The sequence below is a fragment of the Pinus tabuliformis genome, chromosome 1_2, assembly GCF_031772625.1.
Source record: "Pinus tabuliformis cultivar Carrire ecotype Pingquan chromosome 1_2, CPIR1, whole genome shotgun sequence".
Taxonomy (NCBI): domain Eukaryota; kingdom Viridiplantae; phylum Streptophyta; class Pinopsida; order Pinales; family Pinaceae; genus Pinus; species Pinus tabuliformis.
In genome coordinates, this window is record NC_142298.1 from 506,186,617 (window position 1) to 506,214,394 (window position 27,778).

At 36.7% G+C, this 27,778-nt stretch overlaps 1 pseudogene; it reads right to left on the minus strand.

Moving 5' to 3' along the window:
* Nucleotides 1–4,887: 4,887 nt before the first annotated feature.
* Nucleotides 4,888–27,664, minus strand: LOC149206557 (uncharacterized; annotated as a pseudogene).
* Between the last annotated feature and the right edge of the window lie 114 nt (nucleotides 27,665–27,778).

The window sequence follows — 27,778 nt, forward strand, 5'->3', positions numbered from 1 at the left end:
ATACTTAGACTTATAGAAGTAACAAAATGATCCCATGACTCGGGCAACGAGCATAATAAAGTTATAGCTTTATCTTCTAATTCAAATTTTACTTCTATACTTTCTAATTGCACCAGGAGAGTATTAAAGACATTCAAATGATCAGTAATAGTTGTACCTTCCTTCATGCGTAGACTGTACAATTTTCGCTTCAGAAGAATCCTATTGGTTAAGGATTTTGTCATGTACAGCTTCTCAAGCTTTGTCCACAAACCAGCAGTAGTTTTCTCTGACACGATGTTAAACAAAACATCATCCGCCAAACATAGTCAAATACCGCTCAGATCTCTTCCATCCAATTCATTCCATTCATCATCTGTCATGGTGTAAGGCTGTTTAGATTTTCCCAACAACGCCTTTGCCACGCCTTGTTGCACAAGTAGATCATGCATCTTCACTTTCCAAATTTCGAAGTTATTTTTGCCATTGAACTTCTCGATCTCAAAACGAGCACTTTGAGTTTTTCCATGTTGTAACAAACAGAATCTCCAATTCCAAATTAAAAAATTCCTTTTCTTTATACTATAAAATTCCTTTGTCGTACCGTGTAATTACAATTCGAAAAGAAAAAACAAAAAAAAATTGCAGTTTTACCAAAGCGAAAAATGCTTGGCGCGCCGAAAGGGACTTGGCGCTTCCTTGACAGTAGAAGGTCCACGCCAGAGACAAAAACGGTATAAGTCACAAAATTGGCGCGAGTATACCTATCGTTTCTGCGCCAATTGGGATCCTGGTGCACTGGCGCGAGTATTACACTCGGAACCGCGTGAATTGGTGCGCCTATTCCAAAATAAATCGTGCCAACCCGTTCACTGTCAAAAATTGGCGCGATTGTTTCTGACGAAACCACGCCAACAGCAAAGCTCCACCTTCTGTAGCTCTGTCACACGTACCAGCTCCACAACCAGAGACCTATAGGTTATGGGCCCTCCACGCTTCCGCTGTGCCGCTCTGATACCACTTGTTAGACCAAACAATGCGCAGCGGAAATAAAAAGAAACATACATACACAGCACATACAAAATCACAAAACCATAACACAAAGATTTTAACGTGGTTCACCCAACCAATCTGGGCTACATCCACCAGAACAGAGGCATCGGCAATCTTATTATTCAACAGGAGATTACAACAATTTTAATTCTTCACACATGCTCTCAGCTCACTCTATTTTCTCTACACTCTCACAATCCTCTACGAGATTACATTTCTTATAGCTGGAGTATAAAACCGAATCATAAATTCCCTCACAACAAATATAGGATGCATTAACTCCTCCTTAAAAAATATTGGAGCTAATATAGCAACTAATCTTGTTGTTGTCACATACATGAGATTTTTTCCAGCATTAATTAAAATAGAAAATCTCAACAATGTCGATAGTGCTTCGGGGTTTTTTGACCCCTCAAATATATATCTAAAAACATTTGGAATAGACAGAAAAATATGTGGGCCCTGAAAATGAAAAACATATTGTTTGGAACTTAAGAACAGGTGGGCCCGGCAACAAAACCATTAGTGGTTTGAGAGATGCCTTGAGCAACAAGATCGTGTTTCAGATTTTTTTGACCCTTAGAATATATATACAATAGAATTTGAAATAGAGGGGTTTCTAATGTCTCACTAGAGGTCAGGAGTCATCTGATCATATGGGCTTGGAGTTCAGGTATTTCTTAATGGATCTGGTGTACTGAGCGGCCCGACTATATGGGCCTTGCCCCGAGTCGGTGCTCGAGGCAGTAATGTTATTTCCTCCTTTTCTCCTCTGCGACTCCCTTGACTAAATCAGGTCCCGACTACATTGACTACACCTGACTAATTCATTCAACGTAACAAAACATATAGTTTCAAAAAACTAAGGCCTCATACACCATACGTTTCAACACTTTACAACTATATGTGTAGAAACTATAGATAAACATAAGCCCCCAGAGCATACAATCATCATTACAAGATAAAAATAGACAGAAGCAGAACAAAAAGGATGGGGAGCGATTAAAATAAAATAAAAAAATCCATGGACTCTTGAATAACCACATCGAGAACTTTTGAAATGTTAAAAAGTCCCATATCGGAAAGAGAGAGCTTTGTTAGATAACTCATTAGCCTGGGAGTTTAGCTCTCTAAGAATATGATGAAAATAAATTCATTCAAAGGAGGACATTGCCTTCTTTTATATCCACTACGAGAGGATTCAAATATATATTTTCCACTGATACTTTTTTGTTGGCCCTATCAATAGGGTCATTATTAGTTACCAACAAAGTTCAAGTACAAAACATGAATCAAAATTTACAATGCAATTATGGACTTGACTTCAAAATCTTTTACAAACGCTCCAAAATATTACATGCCCTGCCAACCTTTCCAGTTTGTATTGGACCAAACAAACCAACCAATCAAATGAAATTGGAAAGATGCCATCCAAACAACCCATCATCTTGACATCACAAGGTTAACAACGAACATTGAAATTATGAACAGACTTTCTTCGATAGAAGTCTCGTGCATGGGCTTGAGATTCTCAAGACCTTGCTTCAAAAATCTTCCTTCCATAGGCCCTTCTTTTCCATTTCCCAAACCTTCATTGTTTCTACCTTAAATGGATTTGATGTCATTCTTTATTCCACATGTATCAACCAACTCACTATCATTAAACCGTTTTGATTCCTCCTTTCCACAAGATGTTGGTGATCTTGATAAGAAATCAAAGTGTCCAGCACGTTGTTGTTTGCTTGATGACTCCCATCTTAAGTAAAAGTCACTACATGGCCTGACATTAGCAATGTTACAGGCCTGTCTTTCATTACTCTCCATTTTAATGATGTTCAACAGTTGGTTTCCATGGTTTGAAGGGTTGCTAACATCCTACCCTGTGTAATCAGCCCAGTGCCCGAATGCATCCATATTATAATTACAGTCATGCAAATTCATGTTCCTAAATTCTAAAACATTCATAAAATCATCATGTCCACTTGCAACTTTAGCTAGTCCTCCTTTCCCAGCCACTGACACAGTATCATTATTACCATTTTCAGTGTTTTTGCTTATTTCCAAGTTTTTGGATTCTCTCTCTGCAACTTAAGAAAAAACATGTAGCTTTCTATTAGATGTGTGAACATGATCCCCGAAATCATTTGAGGCTCTATATCCAAATAATTTTTTACTTAAGGTTGGAGAATGTAACCCAGTATCACAATGTTCGTCGGCATCATACAAAACCATTGTTGCGGCTAGATCTACATTATTATCCATAGTAACCCACCGCTTCTAGACCCACTCTTTGGAAAGGCTCAAATAACATTTGTGGAATGTTGAATAAACACTTTCATCTTAAAGATAAACAAGTTATGTTACAAATTCTAAAAGAGGTAGTCCACCATAAATTCAAAATAACCTGGAATTATATGTATATATCATAGGAATTATATTATCCAACAAAGAAGAGCAAAAGACATGTTGGGAAAATATTTGTGTACTTCATCAAAGGGTTCCTTGATCATAACTAACACTTCTTACCACCATCCATCATTCCACCATGCATCTACTACAGTGCCAACTTCAAAGCCATTATAACGACAAATAGTAGGACGCCTAATAATTCTCATACCTAAATTAACTTGAGTGGCTCTTCTTGAAGACAAAATCCACTCCTACAATTAAATTACAAAGAAAATAAAAAACAGAAAGCTCACTTTGCAAAACATTATCAATTTTTGGGTAATTGTTCTCCAAATTGAACAAACAATTGACAATTGGATCAAATAAAAAACCTCTAAATTTCGATTCCCCTCTTCATTCAGAATATCTTTCTACCAAACCTTTAATTGATGAGGTAGATTTTGTGTCATTATTCATCTAAACCAAAAACCTTTGATGCCACTATCTTGACATGGGACTTCAATATTGTCACCAATATCAAAAGGCACAGGTTCTTGCTCATATGCACACTTTGTATTCTGCTTTTATTTGAATCCAATAGAATTTGTCTCCTTTCAGATCTGCAGTTTTTTAATTCTCTATCTACTCCAACATACTCCATCTATCTGAAGACATTTCCAGAAAACAACCAATTTTTTTCCACTACATTCCACCCACAAATACTATCAGAGGTACCTACACATCTTCGAGAACATTTATTTCTTCTTGGACATCTATTTAGTGTAGTTCCAATGTCTGCATCTTCTTCTTCATCCACATCCAAGTTGTCACTTAGACCATGTTTGGAAGAATCTTGCAAATCATCCAAATAAATACTTTTAAGTATCTTCTAGTGTAAATAGCCTTGCATCTCATTTAAATTTAAATTACAAACACTCCAAAATATTACCTACCCTGCCAACCTTTCCATTTTGCATTGGACCAAACAAACCAACCAATCAAATGAAATTGGAAAGATGCCATCCAAACAACCCATCATCTTGACATCACAATGTTAACAACGGACACTGAAATTATGAACAGACTTTCTTTGATAGAAGTCTCGTGCATGGGCTTGAGATTCTCAAGACCTTGCTTCAAAAATTTTCCTTCCATAGGCCCTTCTTGTCCATTTTCCAAACCTTCATTGTTTCTACCTTAAATTTATTCGATGTCATTCTTTACTCCACATGTATCAACCAACTCACTATCATTAAACCGTTTTGATTCCTCCTTTCCACAAGATGTTGGTGATCTTGATAAGAAATCAAAGTGTCCAACACATTGTTGTTTGCTTGATGACTCCCATCTCAAGTAAAAGTCACTACATGGCTTGACATTAGCAATGTTACAGGCCTCTCTTTCATTAGTCTCCATTTTAATTATGTTCAACAGTTGGTTTCCCTGGTTTGAAGGGTTGCTAACATCCTACCCTGTGTAATCAATCCAATGCTCGAATGCATCCATATTATAATTACAGTCATGCAAATTCATGTACTTAAATTCTAAAACATTCATAAAATCATCATGTCTACTTGCAACTTTAGCTAGTCCTCCTTTCCCAGCCACTGACACAGTATCATTATTACCATCTTCGGTATTTTCGCATATTTCCAAGTTTTTGGATTCTCTCTCTGCAACCTAGGAAAAAACATGTAGCTTTCTATTAGATGTGTGAACATGATCCCTGAAATCATGTGAGGCTCTATATCCAAATAATTTTTTACTTAAGGTTGGAGAATGTAACCCAGTATCACAATGTTGGTCAGCATCATACAAAACCATTTTTGCGGCTAGATCTACATTATTATCCATATTAACCCACTAATTCTAGACCCACTCTTTGGAAATGCTCAAATAACATTTATGGAATGTTGAATAAACACTTTCACCTTAAAGATAAACAAGTTATGTTACAAATTCTCAAAGAGGTAGTCCACCATAAATTCAAAATAACCTGGAATTATATGTATATATCATAGGAATTATATTATCCAACAATGAAGAGCAAAAAACATGTTGGGAAAATATTTTTGTACTTCATCAGAGGGTTCCTTGATCATAACTAAAACTCCTTCCCACCATCCATCATTCCACCATGCATCTACTACAGTTCCAACTTCAAAGCCATTATGCATACTCTAAGGCAGGCAATGACGAATAGTAGGACGCCTAATAATTATCATACCTAAATTAACTTGAGTGGCTCTTCTTGAAGACAGAATCCACTCCTACAATTAAAATTACAAAGAAAAATAAAAAAACATAAAGCTCACTTTGCATAACATTATCAATTTTTGGGTAATTGTTCTCCAAATTGAACAAACAATTGACAATTGGATCAAATAAAAAACCTCTAAATTTCCATTCCCATCTTCATTCAGAATATCTTTGTACCAAACCTTTAATTGATGAGGTAGATTTCTTGTCATTATGCATCTAAACCAACAACCTCTGATGCCACTATCTTGACATAGGACTTCAATATTGTCACCAATATCAAAAGGCACGGGTTCTTATTCATATGCACACTTTGTTTTCTGCTTTTATTTGAATCCAATAGGATTTATCTCCTTTCATATCTGCAGTTGTTTAATTCTCTATCTACTCCAACATCCTCCATCTATCTGAAGACATTTCCAGAAACAACCAATATTTTTCCACTACATTCCCCCCCCCCCCCCCCCCCCCCCCACAAATACTATCAAAGGTACCTACACATCTTCGAGAACATTTATTTCTTCTTGGACATCTATTTAGTGTAGTTCCAATGTCTGCATCTTCTTCTTCATCTACATCCAAGTTATCACTTAGACCATGTTTGGAAGAATCTTGCAAATCATCCAAATAAATAATTTTAAGTATCTTCTAGTGCAAATAGCCTTGCATCTCATTTAAATTAAAAGGTTTGATGCCTTCATTGTCAAACTACCTGGAAAAGACATGAATTTGAGACACCACATCTGATGGGAGTTTGACCAAGCATTTCTCATACTGCTCTGGAGTCAGTATTGTAGCCAGTTCCTTAACACATTCAACACTGAGGACTTGACAAAATGGAGTGATAAAAATTTCTGCTACATGAGTTGGTGGAGGAGGGATACTGCCAACCACTTCATTTGTCCTATGAAACCAACGAACTCAAACCTTCTTTTGAGCCTTCCTGTCTTCATACATGTCTTCTAAACATGCTATATGATGAATTTTCTCTTCAGCCATGACATAGACATAATCTTTAACCTCACAAAATAAACAAAATGTAACCACCAGTGAAACTGAAATTTATAACCAACACCATACCAAAGTCCAAGATCAAACAAAAGAGTCACAGACAGATAAATCATTATCATACAAAATAAATATTGTGTCAAGTTATGGGTTCTATAAGCTCAAACTATAACTTGCAAAGCTATAACCATGAGAAGTTCAAGTAAATGGTTCTAAGGAACTTCAAATTATCAAAATAGTAATGCCACTTCAACGAAAAGACTCATAATGCCTCAAGCGCTTTCAACAAGTAAAAGAAGAACCTAACCATGTAATACCCTTGCTGGTAGGTCTAATCTTCCTTGAAAATTTACCCTGCAATCCATGTTTCTAATTAGTGTATTCCAAAAACAAGAGTCAATAAAACACTTTTATAAGAAAAATTCCTAACCAAGTATAGTAAACAATCTTAAAACAAAGAATGAAAGGGAAATTAGGAAAGATAAAAGGAGAGAGGATGTAAAATGGGGAATATATGGACGAATAAGGCAAATGTATTAATAATTACAAGGTGACAAAAGATCTTTTGTTGAGCTAAGTGCAACCTAGGAAAATTTGGTAGAATAAATCCCCTAACAAAATTCAAATCTCTTTGTAGGTACATTCACTCCTTTTGACAGAACAACTACATAAGCAGGTTGCTCATGGTTGGGCCTAAGTGAAAATCTTGGACAAATTTAGTAGAATAAATCACCTAATCACAACAGCTTAGCAAAGAATTACTTTTAAAAAACCACTTGGTTTTGTTAGCAGAAGTATAGTTTAGTTGTACCCTTGGACATTACTGTTGCAATTCAGGGAAAAAATATAGAAAGGAAATTTTTGGATTGATAATCATCATGGAGTCTCTAGAAAAATAAAATAAATAAATAAAATTAAAATTAAATTAAATTAAAAATAAAAATAAAATAATATATATATATATATAGAAATGAAATTTTTGGATTGATAATCATCATGGAGTCTCTGATTGCCTTGATTGAACATGCACCCATATCTTGGGCAATGTTGAGTCCTTTCAACCATGCATCATCCTTTGCTTTAGTATTTGAAGAAATACCTAGTCCCCAAGCAAAATAAGTTTCAATCATCCCTCAAAGGTCAATGGTAACCTTCTTCAACCTACCACCCCAAGCGAAGTGCATTTTATGAGGCTTGAGTGAATGCTCCAGATCTTCCAAACCCAGACAGTTACATAGATCAAATACAATTATAACTTTGGTCATAAGCAATTAAAGAAGTGGGACTTTAAGAGTATCCCATATTCAAGAAAAAAATTGTGTTTTTTAAAAAAAAATTAATAAAAAGAACATTAAGGCTTGAATCCATGACAACAATAAAAACGACATTTAATGGAAAGCTATTGTGAATAGCCTTTTACTTTAATCAACCAAATGTCGTCAAGCTCGGCCAGTTGAAAAGATTAAATACAAAGAAGAGTCCCCATCTTTAATACTACTAATGTACGAACACAAAGATTAGATAGGTTCATTTAGTTATGAAGTTGTAGAGCTATGTTGAAATGAAAAATGAAAGAAAATTGCATCAAGAATACATGAAGGCACATTAAGATGTACAAGATTATGATCAATGACATGGCATTATGAAAAATACACAACATCAAAAAAAAAAATTTATTTAGATATTTATATTTGTTTTATTCATCGAATTGCACAAAAGAATACATGAATTTTGGAATCAACCTTCTGAAACAGAAGAAATAACCCTTAGCGAACTTCCAGACAATGATTTGTTCGCTGATGCTAGTCCATGTAACATGTTAACTACTTCAACAATATCATCCAGGTAATATTTAGCCTTACTCGGCTTCTAACCAATAGTGCATGCAAAGACCTCCCTCTTTGTAGTTTTAGGTAGGGTTGTCATTGAATTGCCAATAATATCAAACATGTCTGCATCTAGATGATCATCTCTTATACAAAAGAGAAAATCTAGAAAATTCCCTTAGGTAGTTAATCAGGCGCTCAGTGTTTAGCTCAAAAATCAAAGATCTCATAATGGCTCAAAACCTGAACGATCGCGTTCATCTCGGAAAAACGATCCTAACACAACTTGTTTCACTAAAAACCGAGTTCGTATGAGGAAGTTATTTAGTTCTATTCGCTCTGCTAAATAGACGAAATTTGCAAAAAAAAATACACAGTCATTGCATAGTCAGCAGCCCTTACTGCTGACGTGGCGGGTGACTGTACAGGGTCAATTTGTTCAACATTCAATCACAGTTTGACAAGTGGCATATTCTCATTGGGTTTCATATTGGTGCGTTGGCGCAGTTCTATTGGTTAGTTTTTGGACCAATGAAAGAATGCCACGTGGCAAGCCTTGGTCCAATGAAAGAATTCCATGTGGCAAGCCTGGAGGCTGCCATGTGGCACATCCCAATGGCCTAGGCAGACGACACAATGCAACAAAATTTTATTGGAGGCGTCGGGGTTAGACCCCATGACCTCCTACCTGTAGACCAAGCCTTCATACCAACTCCGCTACGTTATGACTTAACCATTATAGCACACAAAATATATTTAAATTTTACAATGTTAAGAGTTGGAAGTTAGTGGAGGGCCAGCCCACAGGCCAACCCTCCCCATGTGAACGCAAATGTGGTTACCACAAACAGTGAACACAACAGCGCCACAAACTTTCACCGCAATGGTTAGACCACATGTGAACGCAACTACAATTACCATAAACAGTTAGGTGGTGGCTCCAACATAAACCATGACCCTGCCAGTTAACGCCATGTGAACGGATATGACGGCTACGGTGGAGGTCAGCTAACCTAGCAGCTAGCGCTACAAAACCGCGATGTTTAACCACCGCATGTGACCCTTCGACGAAACTGCCAACGGTTTCGGAAACCGTCAGACTAATCTGCAGGAATTAAGCGTTAATCTACCAGTTAAGCATGCTTAAAATTAATTAAGCTCTCGTTATTGTTTGGCAGACTTTAGCAGACTCCAACAATTTTGGGGCCAACTCCTAATTTAGCGGCCCTAACTAGAGCTTTCCATATTTAGAGGAGCTTTTCAAGGAAAAAGTTGTCAAAGGCATAATTGGAGCAATTTTCGACCAAATTGAGCTCGAGAAAAGGTGTTCCAAACTAATTTTGACATTCTAAACACATTGGTGTAGGTATCAGGAGCAGTAGAGCTTTGTAAACAACATTTTTTCCATATTGAGCTAATACAGAGGCCCAAGCCATGGAAGTTGGACCAAGGAGATGTAGCCCAGGAGGGGTGAACTCCTTCATCAAAACACTATGTTAAAGTGTCTCTTTGATGGTTTGTTGTACTTTGAATGTCTGTTGTTCAATACTTGTTTTTGAAGCTATTTTTTTCATGTCTGTCACATTAAACTTGATGAAATTTACCTGTTTCAATCACCAAACAACCTAAGGAAACTTATGCACAGGAAGCAATGAACAAGCACATGTTTATAAATATGTAATTGAAATTAGCATAGAAAAACTAACATTCAATAACAGATCAAGTTGGTATCAGAGGAAAGGTTGATTTGCTTGACTGCTTGAGTTTTGTGCAATTAGGGTTTTAATGGTTGCAAAATTGTGATGCTTACAAGGTTAAATTTGCAGAGAGGAGAAGGGAAATTGTTGGTTGCAACTCCTGAGGTTATGCCCAGAAGAAGGAGAGCCACAAGGCCACAATCTCCACCACCCAAAGTTCCAATTCCAGCTACACTTGAAACTCCTCAAGTTTTGCCTTCAACTGAGATTGAAGAGGTACAAGCAGTACTAGTTTCTGAGCCTGAATCCACAGCCATTATGTTTGGAGAAAGAGAGCCTAAAGGTCCTTCAAAAGAAGAATAAGAATTCAAGAAAGCTTTCTACACTTTAACTGAGATGGTTAAAGTCCTCTATGAAGAGAGGAACACTAGAATGGTTGGAGAGAGTTCTAAACCTCCACATGGAGAAGGAAGCTCAAAGGATAAAAAATATGAGAAGAAGGATTCAAAGGGTAATGGTGGAAAGCCACCTCCATCTCCACCATCCTCATCATCTTCCTCATCATCTTCCTTATCGTCTTCATCATCTCACATAGCATCATCTTCCACTACCACCATTGAAACTGTTCATACTCATTCAAAAACCCCAATAGGAAAAACTCCCTTACTCAAATTGGACATTAAGTTTGAACTTCCCATGTACAATGGTGAAGTGAATGCAGAAAAGTTAGACAATTGGAGGTATACTGCAGAATTCGGAACCTTCAAGAAGATGACATAAAGATCCAGTTGGCTTCATTGAGGCTAGAAGGAGCAGCATTACTGTGGTGGGAAGTGAAGACTCAAGAGAAAATGTGAATCCATGGTAAGATATCTATTTCTTGGGTTGAATTTATTTTTGCAATTAAAATAAAGTTTTACCCTTTAGCTTATATGCAAAAATCCATTATGAGTTGGCGGAATTTTAGGCAGCTCAAAGGCCAAATAGTGCAAGATTATACACGGGAGTTTAGAAAGAGGGCTTTGTTGTTAGGAGTAGATTTGAATTCCCAAGATACACTATTGAAATATATTGGGGGTTTACATTCCTATTTGAAACATATTATCCTTATGTTCAATCCAAGAAATTTGGATGAGGTTTGTGTGCAAGCCACACACCTTGAAGCAAGAGGAAAGAACATTCAGGAGGGTAGTAAGAAGAAGCCTTTCAAGGGTAAGGAGAAAGAGAAGGGAGGAAAATGGAAGGGAAAGAAAAATGCAAGTTTGAAGAAAGAAGGGGAGAAAACCATATGCCAACATTGTTCCAAAGTTGGGCATGATGAAGCCCATTGTTGGAAATTACATCCTGAACTAAGGCCCAAGAAACAAAACAATAAGGGAAAACAAAAGACGACCACTACCACACAACATGACCTTGGTTCAGATTCTGGTGATGAGACCAAGATTTCAGCCATGGTCACAAAAGGGAAAGAAACTGTTGCAATTACTAGTTCCTCACATAGTCAAAACAACACTCCAAATTAAGAATTAAGAATAGAATTGTTTCATGTAAGGGTAATTTCAAATCATACAAAGATTGATGCATTATTCGATAGTGGTTCACAATCAAACTTTATCTCAAAAGACTTGGTCAAAAAGCTCAACCTTGAAATTGTACCTCATCATAAGCAATATCCATTGGGTTGGATAGTTAACAATGCAAACTTACAGGTTACAAGGAAGTGTTTGTTCGAGTTCGCCATTACTAAAAAGTTCATTGATGAAGTTGCGTTAGAGGTAGTTCCACTTGACATATCAGGAATCATTTTGGGTAGTCCTTATTTGTATGATAGGAAAGAAGCATTCTATCGCCATGAAAACAAATACTTATTTCTCAAGAATGGGGTGGAGTACATTGTGAGAGCCCATCACAAAAAGTTGAACATTTCTTTGGTTAATGCAAGGCAGATGAAGAGACTAGTAAATGCAAGTAAAAATTTTGTGCTTCTCATGATCAAGAAAAATAATGATATTGATTATGAATCTTTTGAAGGATGTGATGACAAATTGAAATCTGATTTGTTTGATGTGGTAAGCAAGCATGGTGAGATGTTTCAGGAACCAAAGGGGTTACCTTCCAAGAGGGGAATTTAGCATGAGACACAGCTGCAGCAGGATGTTCCACTTCCAAACATTGGCATGTATCGCATGTTATGGAGAGCATGGAAATCAAGAAGAAAAATCAAGAATTGTTGAACAAAGGTATCATATGCCCATCTACTTCGCCATGTGGTTTGCCCATTGTTTTGGTGCCAAAGAAGGATGGGACCTGACGCATGTGTGTGGATTTTCGTGCACTGAACAAAATCACTGTAAAGAATCGTTATCCACTCCAAAGAATTGATAATTTTCTTGATCAGTTGAGGTATGCAAAGTATTTCACTAAGTTAGATTTACGAAGTGCTTACCATCAAATTAGAATAGTTGAAGAGGACATTTGGAAAACCGCATTTAAAACTAAACAAGGATTGTTTGAGTGGCTTGTTATGCCTTTCAATGTTACAAATACTCTAGCTACTTTCATGAGAGTAATGAATGATGTATTGAGACCATTTCTAGATGACTTTTTCATTGTGTACTTAGATGACATACTCATATTCAGCGAATCCAAAGATGAACATGTCATGCATGTAAACAAAGTACTTGATGTCTTGAGAAAAGAACACTTGTTTTTAAAGATGTCAAAGTGTGAATTTGGCAAGACTTATTTAGTGTATTTGGGACACATTGTTGGAGGAGGTGAGTTGAACATAAACCCCTATAAAGTTGAGGTCATTTTTAATTGGCCCAAGTCCAATACAGTTACAGAGGTAAGAATCTTTTTAGGGGCAGCACAATATTGGAAAAATTTTATTGCTAATTTTTCTTAAATTGTAGCTCCATTACATGCATTGACGAGTTTCAAGAAAGTCTTCCATTGGGGAGATGTACAGTAGAAATAATTTGATTCTTTGAAGCAAAATATCAGTTCAGCACCGGTATTGGCTCTTCCGGATCTTAGATAGCCATTCGAGATTCAAACATATGCTAGTGATTATGCCATGGGAGCAGTTCTTATGCAGCATGGTAAGCCCATTTCATTTCATTCTGAAATTTTTAATGGAGCTGTAACTAACTATCCCACTTATGACAAAGAAATTTACGCATTGGTACAAAGTGTCAAAAAATGGAAACACTACTTGATGGGGAAAGAGACCATTATCCATACTGAACATCAACCATTGAAGTATTTACAGTCACAATCAAAGTTGCAGCAGTCACGACATTTCAAATGGATGGGTTTTCTACAACAATTTCATTTGGTTATCAGGTATAAAAAGGGAATCTACAATAGGGTAGATGATATTCTTTCAAGGCCTATTGTAAATTCATTTGTTACACTCAAACATATTTCTGTTTTGCATGAAAGTTACATTGAACAATATGCAAATGATAGTGACTTTCAACATGTGTATACAAGCTTGAGTCAAGGAAACCAAATTGAAGAGTTGGATTATCATGTACATAACAGTTTGTTGTATCATTTGGGCAATTTTGTATTCCACGAGGAGAAAGAAACAGTATCATAAGAGAGGTGAACACTTCATTGATTGTTGCACACTTTGGTGTAGGCAAGACAGTAGTGAATCTCCAAAGGTATTGTTATTGGCCACGCATGTTTGAAAATGTTTCTCATTTCATAAGAGAATGTTCTTTGTGTGCAACAAGTAAGCCTAGAAATAGGAAACATGGATTGTAAACTCCACTTCTGGTACCTTCACATCCATGGGAGAGTATCTCAATGGATTTTGTAGGAGGTCTTCCATTGTCAAGGAAAAGTCATGATTACTTGTATGTAGTTGTAGACAGGTTCAGCAAGATGTGCATATTAACACCATGTATAAAGCAAATTACAATTGAACAAATAGCTCATATTTTCTTCCAAAACATTTCGGTTCATTTTGGTATTCATACTTCTATTGTAAGTGATCGATATTCTCGATTTGTTGGCAATTTTTGGTTGAATTTGTGGGACATGATGGACACAAATTTGAAGAAGAGTACAACATTTCATCCACAAACAGATGGACAAACCAAGGTGGTCAACAGAACAATCATTCATCTTCTTAGAGGATATTGCAGCAAACATCCCAAGTTGTGGGATGAACATTTGCATTACATACAGCATGCATACAACAAGGAAAAGCATTCTTCCACAAACACATCGCCATTTGAGGCATGTTATGGGTACTTGCCAAGATCGCCATTGGACTTCATCTTTGAGAAAGATTCCGCCATCGATGGTCGCAGTGACATCGATAAGGCAAGGAAGTTCATAGATAAAATCCAGTTGATACATCATACAGTGCAGGAACAGCTTAAGAAAAGTCAAAGCAGCTACAAGGCAAGGCATGAAAAACACCGATTTGATCACAAATTTCAAGTTGGCGACGAAGTTTGGTTATATATTAGTAAAGAGAGACTTCAAGGGGAAAGTAAAAATCTTAAACCAATCCGTTATGGTCCTTTTAAAATTCTGGAAAAGATTGGTAACAATGCATTTAAGCTTGATTTGCCTCATTATATGCAAATATACTTTGTTGTTAATGTTGAGAATTTGAGATTGTTTGAGCCTCCTTTAATTGATGATCAAGGAGAGCATGTTCATCTGCCATCAATAGATGATTTCTCGCTAGAATATCTTGATGAACTTTGACAGGATCTCATACTTGACAAAGGAACCTGGACTCAAAAAAAGGGGATGTCAAATAGCTTAGAGTAGGACTCAAGGGACAAAAGCCTACTAAATCCAAATGGTTGCAGATCGAGAAGTTGTGGGAGTTGTACCCTCACCTGCTGAACAATTGATAGTATCTTTTGGGGCCCAAAAGGCTTCTAGTGGGGATGAATGTGTTGGAAATACTGAGAGGGGGGTGAATCAATATTTTCTTTCAATTGTTATTATTACCAATTAGATTCTTCATAATTTAATCAGAGAAACGTATAAGAACAATTTTATTGAGTATAAAATAATAAGTACAATGTATGATAATTATTTCCAAGCACCAACTTTGTTTTTGATGAGGCTCTGACCTCTAGGGCTTTGACCCTATCTCATCCAAGGCACTGACATTGAGTTTAGGAGCACCAACTCCAAGGACACCAATCCTTTAGTTTTAATAAAGAATGTAGATGGAACTTACATGAGATGCTTCATTGATTAAGGCAATCCTTCTTTATTGCTCAATACTCTACTATTCTCCTATGTGTTATCTTCAGTTCAGGGCTGCTTGACTTCACTGTACATTAGGATTTTTGTTGTTGCTATTAAGGGGAAATCTTCATACATAAGGACAGTCTGTAATTTACCATAATTCAGTCTTCAAAACACCATAAGACATTGTTCAATTCAGACTTCAAAGGCACCATAAGACAATCTGCAATTCAGTCTTCAAAGACACCATAAGATAGCCTGCAATCCAATCTTCAAAGACACCATAAGACAGTATGCAATCCAAGCTTCAAAAACATCATGAGAGAGTCCACAATCCAAGCTTCAAAACATCATAAGGCATTCTGCAATCCAAGCTTATGTGCAAGTCCATGGAGGCAGAGAGATAAACATCATGCTTCTATGCAGTCCATGGAGGCTAAGGGATGAACAACAAGCTTCTGTGTAGTCCTCAACAATGTTTCCTGTCACCATAACAAAATATTGTCTTCTTCATGCTTATCCAAGAAGGTGTTGTTTCTTTTATTCCCTTGTCTTCTAACTATTCACGAGATGTGAACAGATCCTCGTGCTACTTCCTGTACTTCTACTACAGTCTGAATTACTTGATTGTTTTTTTCATCGAATTCTTGTCCTTGAAACAGAGGTCTAACCTCTTATTTATACATGTTTTACGTCCTCACAATGAATAGTCATGTCTTCTAGGTCAAGTCGACATGACTTTTCTTAATACAGGTCAACTCAATAGGTAGAGAATTAATTTAATCTTTAAAAATCAATTTCTCTCTTGTTATTTTGGATTTCGGGACACATAATAGCTCATTAGAAAGGTAAAATTATTCCCTTTCAGATGGTCCATGTCTCATGATGAAATTCCTTTTCTAAGATATCAAAAATATTATTTCATGTGACTGATCATTTAATAGTGCAGAAATGGAGGTAGGGCAAAGTGTCTTTGAGTGTTGGGCCTCTTCATCGTTTGGTTTCTTCATTGATTGCCACCATGTCCCTACCTTCTTCAATATATTGACATCAATGACAACTAGATTAACAATCTCCCCCTTTGTCATTGGATGGCAATATCTTTCTTCTCTCCCCCTTTGACATCAATGGCAAAGGAGTGCACAAGGACTCCCCTTGTCAAACTGCTCCCCCTGTCATGCGGCATCTTAAGAATCATCTTAGTGTGATGCTAGAGCAATAACCCCCATATTTTGGCGAAGATGTTCAAATTCTTCTCGAGGAAGAGGTTTTGTGAAAATATCAACAATATGCTCCTTGCTATTGATATATTCCAACTTTATGTTTTGTTCAGCTACTTGTTCACGAAGGAAATGATACTTGATTGGTATATGTTTGGTCTTTGAGTGCATCACTGGATTTTTGTTGAGACTGATAGCACTTGTGTTATCACAATAGATGGTGATTGGTTGATTGGTATCTATGTTGACATCCTTTAGGGATTCCTTCATCCATAATATTTGAGTACAACAATCTGTAGCAGCTATATACTCGGCTTCAGCTATAGATAGTGACATGGATGTTTGTTTTTTGTTGAGCCAAGATACTAGACAATCCCCCAAGAAGAATGCATTTCCACTAGTACTTTTTTGATCATCGATACTTCTGGCCCAATCATCATTGGTGTATGCCGTCACAGTAAGAGTTGAGCTCTTACGGTACCAGAGACCAAAGTTAGGAGTTCCTTTTAAGTATCTGAGAATTCTTTTTACATCCAACAAATGGGATTGTTTAGGAGCTGATTGAAATATTCCCACCATTCCCACTGCTTGCATAATGTCAGGTATCGTAGCAGTTAAGTATAGGAGGGCTCCAATTATTGACCTATAATGAGTTGCATCTACAGGAGGAGAGTCATCATCTTTGCTTAATTTGCAATATGTGGTCATAGGTGTGCTCATGGGTGCACGGTCTTCCATTCCATATCTTTTAATCATGTCTTTAAGATATTTTTCTTGAGATATGAACATGCATGTTGTGGTTTGAGTTACTTGTAGTCCAAGGAAGTAATATAACTCTCCTATCGTCGACATTTTGAACTCTTTTGACATATTTTGAGCAAAATCATGGCTCACCTCATCATTATTGCTAGCAAAAATCAGATCATCAACATAGACAAGAGTGACTAGTAACTTATCCTCATCCATCTTCATGTAGATATTACTTCCTGCCACCCCCTTCTTGAAGCCTTGTTGTTGTAGATAGTGATCCAATCTTGCGTACCAAGCTCTAGGAGCTTGTTTCAACCCATATAATGACTTTTTCAACTTACAAACAAAGTCTTTTCCTTTTGATAGATTAAACCCTTTTGGTTGCTCCATGTAGACTTCTTCCTTGAGTTCCCCATTCAGAAATGCTAATTTTATCTCCATTTGATAGACTTTGAAAGAAAATGCCAGGAACATCCTTATAGCTTCCATACGAGCTACTGGTGCAAAGGTTTCTTCAAAGTCGATTCCTTCAATTTGTGAATAACCTTTACAAACAAGCCTTGCCTTATTTCTGATGATTTGTCCATCTTCATTCATTTTGTTTTTGAACACCCACTTGGTTCCAATTATATTTTTATCCTTTGGATGAGGTACCAACTCCCATGTCTCATTCTTCTTGATTTGAGACATTTCTTCTTCCATGGCTTCCACCCAATGAGGATCCTTACTTGCTTGAGTAAAAGTTTATGGTTCTATCATAGATAAGAGAGCAACATCATTTTTCCTTGGTGTACTTGTCATCCTTCTTCGGGTTTGTATCCCCTCATCTACATTGCCAATAATCTGCTCTTCCGGGTGATGTTTTTGGAGGAATTTCACCTTTGAAGGGGTTTGAGATGGTTCTTTTTCCTTTTGTTTTTCTTGATCTTTTTCCTCTTTTTCAGGTTCTTCTTCATTTTCTTCAATGAGAGGGTCAACTTCATGATCTTCAATTTCCTTTTCTGGAAGGTCTTCATCAATCTTCACATCAATGCTTTCCACTATTTTCCATAGTCAATTATTGTAGCACTTGTAGGCTTTGCTCCTAGTAGAATATCCAAGAAATATTCCTTCGTCAACCCGAGAATCATATTTTTCAGGTGAGTCATCATTGATTTTTATGAAGCATTTGCTTCCAAAAATCTTGAAGTATTTTACTAAAGCAAGTCTTCCTTTCCATAATTCATAAGGAGTCTTCTCATTATTTGGTCTTAGTTGAGTTCAATTCAAGGTATAAACTATTGTCCCGACTGCTTCTCTCCAAAATTTTGGCTACAAATCAGCTGCTAGTAACATTTTTCTTGCCATTTCTTGAACAGTTCGGTTTCTTCTTTCAACTACCCCATTTTGCTTAGGTGTTCTAGCAACAAAGAGTTCTCTTTCGATTCCATGTACTTTACAGAATTCATCAAATTCTTTTGATGTGAATTCTCCCCCTCTATCCGTTCTAAGACATTTAATCTTAGAATCCTTTTCATTTTCTACAAGAGCTTTAAGATTCTTAAAACATTCAAATGCTTCGGATTTATATTTTATGAAATATACCCACATCATTCTAGTATAGTCATCAACAAATAAAGCAAAGTACCTTTCTCCTTAGAGCGTCGAAGTTCTAGTTGGTCCACATAAATCAGCATGAATGATCTCCAAAGGTTTTGTTGTAGAGAACTCCTTGGTCTTGTGGTTGGTTCTAGTTTGATTTCCATGTTGACATGGACCACACACCTTGATTTGGCTTGAACAACTTTGGGATGTCTCGCACTACATTGGTCTTGCTGATATTGATCAAGTTATCGAAACTTGTATGTCCCAGTCGCTTGTGCCACAGCCAACTTTCATCTGTTTGACTTAGGTAACATTTATCTTCTTGAATTTTGTTCAGAATGTAGACATTATCTAATGTTCTAACTCCTTTCGCCACAAGTTCTCCTGAGAAGAGTTCCTTATTTCACAATCTTTAGTGCTAAAGACAACATTATTTCCTTGATCACAGATTTGGATAACACTCAAGAGATTGTGTTTGAGCCCGTCTACCAGCAAAGCATTTTGAGCCTTTCCTTTTCTAGTAATAAGGGTAATAGTTCCTTTTCTAGCAATTTTGGCAGATCCACTTCCAAAGGATACATTTCCTTCCTTTTTGTTCAATGAGACAAAAGTCATTTTGTCACTTGTCATATGTTTGGAGCACCCACTATCCACAAACCAATGATTTTCATCACTGTGAACACATAGAGCTAGGCCACATTTATCCGTATTAGGATTCTCATCTTTTTCTTCTCTTCTTTTGAGGGGGAAATTTTGTTCATTATGTCCATTATCATTACATAATGAGCAAATTGGATCAAATTTGGCCAAGGGATCAAAAGAGTTGTAGGTCTTGATTTTTCCTTTCCCTTTGAGACCATATGGTTTGTTTGTTTGATCCTTCAATTTTGGTGTTTCATTCTTACGAGCCATGCAATGTTTAGCTTGATGACCAAAATTTTTACAATAATAACAATGCCCAAAAAAGATAGTTTGGTACCTGTTGTAATAGCCATGATTTGAATCAACATTCTTCCTTGGAGTTACTCTTTCTTCATTCTTTGGATTTGAGATGGGCCTTTGATGAAATGATTTTTCTTCTTTTGGGTTGTTGGAAAGTATGTCGGCATAGCTTTTTGCATTATCCTTAGTACTTGATGATTCTCCTTTAAAACCTATCCCAGATTTGTCATATTGAGGTTTTTGAGCAGTTAGGATAATGTCAAGTGTTTGAGAGCTTTCCCAGCTCTTTTTGACTTGCTCCAATTTCTTCCTCAGAGATATTATTTCAGCTTCACAATTTTCACAAATTTCTTCCTTTTCTTTTAGCTTATTTTTCAAGAGGTCTTCCCTTCTTTTTGCTTCCTCCTTTTCTACCTTGAGAGAAATGATTTTATTTCGTAATTTCTCATTTTCTTCAATGGCACTCATTAACAATTCATCTACATTTCCTTCTAGTCCTGAATCATCACCATTTGTGAATGCCATGAATAATACTTCTTGGCTTCCAGCATAGTCATCTTCATCTGATTCATCCTTACCTCCTTTGCGATGAGGGAAATGATTAGTTTATTTCTTTTTTATGACTACAAATTCATCTTCATCAAACTCATCTTTCTTAGAGAAGAAATTCTTCTTATTAAACCCTTTCTTTTTGTATACCATCCTTTTAGAATCCTCCTCATCATCACTATCATGCTTATGAGGACATTTTGCAGCATAATGACCTATTCTTCCACATTTGAAACAAATAAGAGGGTACTTACCTTTTAGCTTGGATCCTTTCTTTAGTCTTCATACAAATTGCGCCAATTCAGATTCAACATCGGAGTCATCGCTGCTAGTATTCCATCCTTTCCCCTTTTTTATTTTGAGGCCTTGAATGATGCATCTTTGGAACTTGGGATTCCTTTTCTCATCTCATAGGCAATGAGGATTCCATGAAGTTCATCCATCTTAAGAGTATCTAGGTCCTTCATTTCTTCTATAGCACTTACTTTGGAGTCAAATCTATCAAGGAGAGATCTTAAGACCTTTTGAACTACAATGCTTTCTTCAATATTTTCTCCCAATCCTTTAAGAGAGTTAAGCACTTCAACTACTCGGAGAAAGTATGATGCAATATCTTCTTCATCATCCATTTTCAGACTTTTTAATTGCCTTCTATGAGTTTGAAGCTCTTCCTTCTTAAACTTGGAGTCCCCGTCGTATAAGCTAACCAGCTTATCCCATACTTCTTTGGCCGAGTCACAATTCATGACTTTTGTAAATTCAGAATCAGTGATTCCACTAGTGATGGAATTTAAGGCTTTTGCATTTGCAATGTAAGCTGTCCTTTCATCTTGATTAGTTGGAAGAGTGGAAGGAGCAGCGTACCCATTCAAAACTGAATGCCAAACTTCAGGTCCAAGGGACATTAAGTAGTAGGATATTATTTTTTTCCAAAAACCAAAATTTGTGCCATCGAACAAAGGAAGCCTTCCTAACACTTATTGATTTTTCATTGTGACTAAGAATTATTCTTCCAATTGTTATGCTGGTTATGAAGAAGTTGGCTCTGATACCAATTGTTGGAAATACTGAGAAGGGGGTGAATCAGTATTTTCTTTCAATTGTTATTATTAACGGTTAGATTCCTCACAATTTAATCAGAGAAATGTATAAGAATAATTTTATTGAGTATAAAAGAATAAGTATAGTGTATGATAATTATTCCCAAGAACCAACTTGGTTTTTGATGAGGCTCTGACATCTAAGGCTTCGACCCTATCTCATCCAAGGCACCAACCTTGAGTTTAGGAGAACCAACTCCAAGGACACCAATCCTTTAGTTTTAATAAAGAACGTAGATGGAACTTACATGAGATGCTTCATTGATTAAGGAAATCCTTCTTTCCAGCTCAATGCTCTACTATTCTCCTCTGTGCTATCTTCAGTTCAGGGTTGCTTGACTTCATTGTACGTTAGGATTTTTGTTGTTGTTTTTAAGGGGAGATCTTCATACATAAGGATAGTTTGTAATTTACCATAATTCAGTCTTCAAAACACCATAAGACATTTCGTAATTCAGACTTCAAAGACACCATAAGACAGTGCGCAATTCAGTCTTCAAAGACACCATAAGACAGTCTGCAATCCAGTCTTCAAAGACATCATAAGACAGTCTGCGACTCAATATTCAAAGACACCATAAGACAGTCCGCAATCCAATATTCAAAGACACCATAAGACAATCCGCAATCCAAGCTTCAAAAACATCATGAGACAGTCCGCAATCCAAGCTTCAAAACATCATAAGACAATCTGCAATCCAAGATTCTATGCAAGTCCGTGGAGGTAGAGAGATAAGCATTGTGCTTCTATGCAGTCCGTGGAGGCTATGGGATGAACACCGAGCTTTTGTGTAGTCCTCAACAATGTTTTCTATCACCATAAAAAAATACTGTCTTCTTCATGCTTATCCGAGAAGGTGATGTTTCTTGTATGCCCTTGTCTTCTAACTGTTCACGAGATGTGAATAGATCTTCGTGCTACTTCTTGTACTTCTACTACAGTTTGAATTACTAGACTGTCTTTTTCACCGAATTCTTGTCCTTGAAATAGAGGTCTTACCTCTTATTTATACACATTTTTCATCCTCACAATGAACAATCATGTATTCTAGGTCAAGCCGACATGACTTGTCTTGGTACAGGTTGGCTCAATAGGCAGAGAATTAATTTAATCTTTAAAAATCAATTTCTCTCTCGTTATTTGGAATTTAGGGACACATAATAGCTCATTAGAAAGGTAAAATTATTCCCTTTCAGATGGTCCAGGTCTCATGATGAAATTCCTTTTCTAAGATAGAAAAAAATATTATTTTATGTGACTGGTCATTTAATAGTGTAGAAATGGAGGCAAGGCAAAGTGTCTTTGAGTGTTGGGATTCTTCATCGATTGGTTTCTTCATTGATTGCCACCATGTCCCTGCCTTTTTCAATATATTGACATCAATGATAACTAGATTAACAGAATGATTAGGCGCTCAATATTTAGCTCAAAAATCAAAGTTCTCAGAATGGCTCGAAACCTGAAAGATCGCATCGATCTCAAAAAAACAATCCTAACGCAATTCGTTTCACTGAAAACCGAGTTCGTATGAGGAAGTTATTAAGTTATGTTTGCTTTCCTAAACAAGCGAAATTTGCAAAAAAATTACACAATCAGCAGTCTGTATTATTGATGTGGCAGGTGACTTTGCAGGGTCAATTTGGTCAACATTTAATCACAGTTTGACAAGTGGCATATTCTCATTGGGTTTCAGATTGGTGTGTTGGCACAGTTCTATTGGTTAGTTTTTGGACCAATGAAAGAATGCCACGTGGCAAGCCTGAAGGCTACCATGTGGCACCTCCCAACGGCCTAGGTAGAGGACACAATGCAACAAAATTTTATTGGAGGCGTCGGGGTTCGACCCTGCGACCTCCTACCTGCAGACCAAGCCTTCATACCAACTCCACTATGTTAAGACTTAACCATTATGGCGCACAAAATATATTTAAAGTTTACCGCGTTAAGAGTTAGCGGTCAAGGGAGGACCATCCCGCAAGCCAACCCTCCCCATGTGAACGCAAATGTGGTTATTGCAAATGGTTAACACAACAACGCCAAAAACCTTCACCACAATGGTTAGACCACATGTGAACGCAACTATAGTTACCGTAAACGGTTATACGGCGGCTCCAGCATAAACCATGACCCTGATAGTTAGCGCCATGTGAACGGATCCGACAGCAACGGTGGAGGTTAGCTAACCTGGCGACCATCGCTACAAAACTGTGATGTTTAACCACCGCATGTGACCCTCTGACGAAACCGCCAACGGTTTCGGAAACCGTCAGACTAATCTGCGATAATTAAGCGCTAATCTACCAGTTAAGCGCGCTTAAAATTAATTAAGCTCCAGTTAGTGTTTAGCGGAATTTTAGCGTCCTCCGACAATTTTGGTGCCAACTCCTAATGTAGCGGCCCTAACTGGAGTTTTCCAGATTTGGAGGAGCTTTTCAAGGAAAAAACTATCAGAGGCATAACTGGAGCAATTTTCAACCAAATTGAGCTCAGGAAAAGGTGTTCCTAGCTAATTTTGACATTCTAAACACATTGGTGCAGGTATCAGGAGCAGTAGAAATTTGTAAACAACATTTTTTCCATATTGAGCTAATACAGAGGTCCAAGCCATGGAAGTTGGACCAAGGAGATGTAGCCCAGGAAGGGTGAACTCCTTCATCAAAACATTGTGTTAAAGTGTCTCTTTGATGGTTTGTTATACTCTGAATGTTTGTTGTTCAGTACTTGTTTTTGAAGCTATTTTGTTCATGTCTGTCACATTAAAATTGATGAAATTTACCTGTTTCAATCACAAAACAACCTAAAGAAACTTATGCATAGGAAGCAAGGAACAATCACATGTTTATAAATATGTAAATTAAATTATCACACCAAAACTAACATTCAATAACAGATCCGTAGCCATCGTTGTTAAACAATCTAAGTTAATAAATTTTACATATATTATAATATATAATAGTTAACCATAATGATGTAATATATAATTTGTTATTATATATTATACATTTTTAATCATGACCCCAGGGTCACAATCATTCATCGTGACTCAACTTTTCAACATTAGATAAGAGATCACATTGTTCAAAAGTATACATCATTCTCAAATGATTCAACATATATATTTTGATCCTTCAAATTATATGGCATCATGCCTTTTCTTATAATTTAATGATGGATTCTTGTATGTACTACCATTATTAGATACACCACACCCTTTGTCTAGTTTATTTTGCTCAACAAATACTACTCTAAAATGGCATAATAGAAGTTGTGCAAAATTAATCTTCCTTTCAAAAGGCCAATTTTTTGTAGCCTAACAACTCTTGCCATTACCTTTTTTACTCTTTTTGCCAATATTTTATCACCATCTTATTAGACATATTAAAAGGGTAATGGATCCAACCCCCCTCCCCCCTCCCCTCTCCACGATCTCTATTGATCCCTTCTAGCATAAGATTTTCTCAAGTCTGTACTCTGTTTCTCCCCTAACTAATTGTAGATCCCAAGAGCTTCCTGGTACATTTCTAGAAGTTTTCCAATTACTGGACCAAATATTTATCTATAATTCAAAATATTCCTTCCATCCCAAATAATTTATCATCAATCACATCATTAACGGCACTCAGAAGTTCGTCGTCATCCATACATTTTAGAGAGGAAAAATTGTTGAAATTGAGAAGCTTTAATGGATGTAAATGCCATATTTTCTCTAGCTTGTGGTGGCCATCGTGTGGCCAACTTTTTGTAAAAGTGCCATTTTTTTTGTCAGACACACAAATATAGACGCACATTTATTGGAAAAAAAATGAAAATTAAAAATAGATCATTAAATGACTGTGACGATTCTGAAACGAAATTAACTTTCCAAAAACTCTGGATAACTTGTTATTAAATCATATGAACCCAGATTGATGGAGCATCCAGAGATAATCTAGGCACCTGTAGGAATGAGGGATGGCTGATTTTTCTCAATGAGAAAAATTTGACTTTCAATATTCATATTGGGTATGGAACAAATAACAGAGCACTATTGGTAGCCAGCACACTAATGGACAACGCTGAATTAAGGAACCATAGACAAAGATATTTATGGAGATTCAAATATTGCTATGCGATGGGGCTAAATGGAACATCACAAACAAACAACATACATTACACATCATCAAGCGGGAGTGAGAAACACTTTGGAAAAACTACATAGATAAGCCATCACATCTTTCCAACATATCTACAGACTCACAAAGAATTGAACAAGTTGATTTGCTGGCAAAGGATAATTTTTTGCTTACTCCAAGAGAATTGAACAAGAAAGTTGATTCGCTAGCAAAGGTTGATTTTCTACTTACTCTGTGATGCTTACAATTGAAAACTTGATCTATGGAGGTATGCAACCTCTCCTCGAGGGGCATATCTCATAGAGAGAAGAAGCTGAGAGGGGCTCTTTTATGTTTCCCACACAAGTTGAACATGAGCAAGTTACTTCATAACCAGAACTCAAGGCATAATCATCTCCTAGATGGCCACTCTCGCACAGGGCTATTTCAAAGGTAAATACTCTAAGTTCTCAAACTGAAGCCCGGAAAATGTTTGTGGTTGAGTGGGAACTACATTTTCCCGATAGGCATGAACAAGTGAAAGGAGCAAAAGCAGAGGTGACTAATGAGAGTTCTATGATATGCGGTGAAATTGGAAACTCAATAGAAATAAATTCAATAGAGTTATCGTTGATGGCTTTGGTTCAAAGACAGAAAGAAAACTCCTTGATATAGAGGTTAAAATGTCTTCAAGAAAGTAAAACATGCAATAAGTTCACATATGATGTGTTGGAATTGGAAACCTCAAAGTTCTTTGAAGGTTGCAATTTTAATCCTTATTTTCTCTTAATGTAGTTATTTTCATATTCTTTTGATGTGTTCTTTTTACCCTTAAACCATTTCAATATTATTTTTTCTCCCATTCTTGTCTTATAGGAATTTTTTTTGGAAAAAGAGGGTTTAGCAGAGTTTACCAAGGTGTTCTTCCTTATGGACAATCAGTAGCAGTAAAGTTATTTAATTTTTCTCCTGAAGCAGAAGAAGAGCTACTGTCAAAACTTTATATTTTACTTCCTTGTAGCACAAGAATATTGGTGTCCTAATTGGTTATTGTACATATATGGTGAGGAACGCCTTCTTGGCTATAACTTTGTATCAAGAGGGAACCTTGAGGAGAACCTTCATGTTAGGTAGTATGCCCTATCGAAGTCAATCTCACTGGTTTTGTAGGGCAATTTTTTATTTTTTAGAAATCAACTTTGTTACTCACATTTTGTACATTACAGTGGAAAAGGGTAAACTGATGATTCCATGGAATGAAAGATTGAAAGTGTTCGTTGGAGGTGTTAAAGCATTAAATTACTTGCACGATGGTTGTAGTTAGCATGTCATTCACAGGGATGTAAAATATTCCAAGATTCTCCTTTTTTATGACTTTGAACGCCATGTATATGAATGCTCACAAGTAGTATCTTTGTATTGTTAATGGATTTTGTTTTTGGATCATTTGAAAACTTAAGTATCATTGTTGCTATAGTGGAAATTTTTGTGAAAAAGTTGGGTTTAATTTTTGGAAATTGTCAATAGTTATCAGATTTTGGGCTAGCCAAATGGACCTCAACAACTACGTCACACATCATATGCAATGATATTGTAGAAACATTTCGATATGTAACGTTATGTTTTTACTCCTCACCAGATGATGAAAGGAGATTTTGGGGGTAAACCAATTTCCCCTTTCATTTAAAAATTTGATCCTGAGGCCTGTGGGTTATGGCCCACAAACCTATCAGAAGCGTTAAATAGTGCTTTGGCCTTAAAACACCTGGCCAACACATAAAATCAAGGCCACTCACTTTATCGGAATAACATAGGAATACACCGGGAAACACATGAACAAGCGGCGAAACCCTTAAGGCTGGACTTCAAAAATTATACACCCATGACTATAATTATCGACGGGTCCGCACCTTCAATGCCTTTCCACAGTGTTGTGCCATCCCTTTGCCCATCTCTGATCGGCCAATCAAATCGATCTCCGCCATCCATTTACCTAATCCAACGGTCAGCGATCACTCTGAACATTTAAACTACACGTCTATTCTCCACCGTTGATCTGCACCCAATGGATCCAACGGCTGTCATTGATATCAGGTCCT